Here is a 4,197-nt window from a genome sequence, read left to right as displayed (position 1 = left end):
CGATTAGAATATCAATGGCATATAGCGAAGTCAACCTGTTCTTTTAATTCTCTCTCTATCTTTCTTTATTTTCTTCTCTCTATCTTTTTCTCTATTCTTCTTTCTCGCGATCCGTAAAAGTGATTCTATTGAGGAATTGGTCAAAGGAGGTAGACGGAACAGTGGTACACAGTGAAGCTCCTGTAAAAGTTTTATTATACAAGGAATACAATATTTGTTTGAGATTATGGAAAATTGAGGTTATTTGGAAATGGAAAGTTGGTTAGAAAACCCTTAGTGCTTTCTTCTACTGATTCCGAGGACGGAATCCTTATAAGGGGGGTAGATTGTGATATCCCGTATTTTTAGAATTATTATTATTAATATTTGAATATGTTTATGTGATTTTAAGATATAGAAGGAATAAAATGGTGGATATTTTATTTCTATTTGACGAGTTTTTGTTATTAAATGGTAATGTACTAATTGTTGAGTGTTATATCGATCCTTGTTAATATATGAAAATATTTCCTTAAATGTATTATTTTCAAAAGTTTATTTGAAAACCGATCATGTATTGATATCGGTAAATTGAGTTCGTTTAGTAATATTAGGGATTGGATGAATATTCTGTCTGCTATGTGTTGTATGTAATATTAATTGTGTGGGACTCAGTTGTGATTGAGGATTATTTGTATTATTAATTACTGAATGGTATCGTTTTGTTTTTATCTTTAAAAGTGATTTTATTGAAAATTTAATTTAATAAATATTTTAATTATCTTTAAAATTATTTTTATGACTATATAATTACAATAATTATTATTGGGATTTTATAAAAGTTAGAAATCAATATTTCATCAATTATTTAGCCCTATATGATTTTTAGATTTCATTTATTTGTAAAATCCGTATTTAATTCCAAAATTTTTTCAAAAATTACGAAACTCATATTTATATAAGTTTGGAATATTCTGAGAATTTTAAAATTATTTTGGAAATTTTTAGGATTAATTTTACCCGCGCGTTGAATCGTTTAATTACTAAAAGCGGGTATAAATTGCGTTTCAAAAATTATTTTAAAATTACAAAATTTATGTTTTTATAAACTTCGGGACATTTGTAACATTTTAAGACTATTTTCGTGATTTTCTGAATTTGTTTCAAGTGCAGCTCGGTTCGTTAAATCGTGTAATGCGGGTATAGCGAGCGAGTCAAAATTGCTTTAAAAATTATGAATATTTTATTTTATTAGTTTTTTAAAATATTCCGAGAATTTTAGAAATATTTCAGTTTCATAAAAATTATTGGACCGGGCCCTTATCGGGACATCAAACCTCACAAAAATCAGAAATTTATTTTTATAAAATCGTGGGATTTTCAAATATATTATATTTTTATATTTTTGAAATATTCATAATTTTTAGGAAATTTTAGTATAAATTTCATATTTATTTGATTAAATATTATTACCCGCTAAATATTAATTTTTGGGCTAATTGATTTGAATTGATTTTAGTTAAAAGTAAAAGATAAAAAAAAAAGAAAAAAAACAAAACAAAAATCCTACAAACTACCCACGTAACCCCACCCCCCTTATCCGCGTGTCAACCGCCCCCCCCCCCAATTTCTTTACCCAGCCAGCCTCCATCTCCCTCTCTCTGTCTCTCCACCGTCTCGTATAATAATATATTTTTTTAACTTTCAAAAATTCATACCTTACAAACCGCTCATCCAAATTTCAATTATTATATATATAAACGATCAGCGCTTCGATACCTACACATAGGTATATATATTGCGAGGTTCTGAGAAGAAAATTTGCGGAGTATATTTTCCGTTTTAATTTATTTTCGGGGCATAGAAAAAGAGTTTGGAGGCGGTGACTACTCCATATGGCATCTCAGCGTGTATATTTCTATGGCTATTAATTTCGGATTTTTCTGGAGATATTTTCCGGACATCAGATATTCTCTTTGGGGTGATCAAAATTTATTTTGGATAACGATTCCGAAATTCCGCCTTCGTACTTGTGTATATTATAGCATGTTAGTGTTTATATATTTATTTCATAATTTTTAGAAAATGTTGAAGAAGTCACTTTTGGTCCGAGTTTTGGTTCAGGTGGCCGTGTTACTCATTTCTGGAGTGTTTATACTCGTAAATATAAATTATTGTGTTGATTGTTGTTGGTTGTGTCGATATGATACCGACTGGAAGTCCGAGAAATAGAGGAGGTGATGTCCGATTTCCAAGAAAATATTATTTTTTTAGTTATGAAGATTATTATTTCTATTATTATTCGAAAATAAATCCAAATTATTTATTTAATGAATTTTAATTAATTATTTAATTCGAGTTAATTATTTCTTATGATTTAAAAATTCCGAAAAATAGCTCGAGCTTTAAAATATTATTTTAAATTATTTTCCAGGCTCAATAATTCTTATAAAATTATTTCGGGTGTTCGAGCACTATTATTTAGTTATAAAATGATTCGGAGACCCGTTTTAATTCCGAAAAATGTTCAAAAAATCATATTAAATAAACCGTTCGTCCGTTTAATACGAAACGAACGCGTACAGACTCAGAAAAATATTCTTCTTTCATTAAAAATACTTTCGAGACCCAAATTCTTTTGTTTTTAAAGGTCGCTTGTTTTACGAATCATTCTGAATCGATTTTTGATCGATAAATCATATTTTTGACCCGATTTCCGTTTTAAACGTACCGAGTCGACCCTTCTGATGAACGGAGTCTTATGTGATATGAATTATGTGATATATGAGTTATGTGCTTATGTGCTATGTGAATTATGTGCATATGTGGATCAAGAGTCCTGTGTTTCTCTGTTATATTTATGTGTGGGTTATCGTATGGGTAGACGATAGACTTTTGACGCGTAGTTCGTCGAGTGATTATCGATTAAACAATTAAAGTTCTATATTTTAATTATAGATGCAGATCATTCAAGTTGATCAGGACAAGACGTTGGATAAAGAATGAGATGGAATGACATTTGGATATCTGGCTTCTAGAAATCGCAGGACCAGCATATCGATGAAGTGTTGAAAAGAAAGACGGTGATGCTTTGAGACGGAATGCCAGAATGAGATAATTGCGTTTATACGAGTGTGACTAACTGCTAAAACCCAAAGGCAAGTATTTCTATCATCACTTATTGTTCAAGTGATATTTATTTTGAATCGTATCAGGCAAGTATTGCTTTCCTTATTCTCAGTTTAGAATCAATAAATGTTTTACTTATCGCTGAATTAAATAATTCTGTTTATGCAAGTATTCTTCCGCTATTCTATGTTCAGAGTAGCTAAGTGATTTTACTTATCCAATTATCGGATTTATAAATGTTGTGGATTTTGAGAAAGATGACGTTGTTTTGGTTTTCTGCCCAAGTGAATGGGCGAATAAAATTTATAAGGGTGTCGAGTATTATGACCCCTTTCAATAAAAATGTTTTAAGATTGGATGGTTGCGTAAGAGGCCGTGGCGGCGGTCCAGCGTGAGCTATGTGTTATACAGGATATAACACCTTGCTAGGCCGATATGTGCCTTGGGTACCCCTTTATTTAGTTGGATATGCTTCGGCATACCAGTGTTGCTCCGCAGCTGATCACCGGCGGCAACACACCGTCGTTCGAGGATTCCAATCTAAATTATTATATTTCTTTTGACATCTTACAAGGAATGATTTATTAAGTATTTTGTTTTCGGATAAAAGATGAAATGTGGTTTTGATTCAGTTTCTTATTTTGAGAATATTTAGTTTGTTGATAAATATCAAAGGTGGTATTAGTACAGATGATTGGTGTTGACTTCAGTATGGGATGTTGTGAGCATCAAAGTTCGTAGTGATATCTAATTTGATATGATAACAAAATAAGTATTAATTTCAAGAGTTCGGTTTTGAGTAAAGTTTACGATTCAATCCATAATCATTGTTTCATATCAGAATTGTTTACGATATTTCCGTAAACACTGTTTTACGAGTTTTATTCTCGTCAAAATTCAAAGTATTGCTGAAGCATTTTGCTCAAAAATATCAAAATGGTTTTAAATATAATTAAGGAATTAAATCTGGGATTCCTCAACTAAAATTTTATGATTCAGCAACTATGATTTTAAATATTCTGCTCTAATGCAGATGTCGATTTTATATCAAAACGACCCTATATATGTCATAATGATCTTGCTGAGCAT

Source organism: Apium graveolens, chromosome 2 (assembly GCF_009905375.1).
Source record: "Apium graveolens cultivar Ventura chromosome 2, ASM990537v1, whole genome shotgun sequence".
NCBI classification, from domain to species: domain Eukaryota; kingdom Viridiplantae; phylum Streptophyta; class Magnoliopsida; order Apiales; family Apiaceae; genus Apium; species Apium graveolens.
This window is presented reverse-complemented; position numbering follows the sequence as displayed.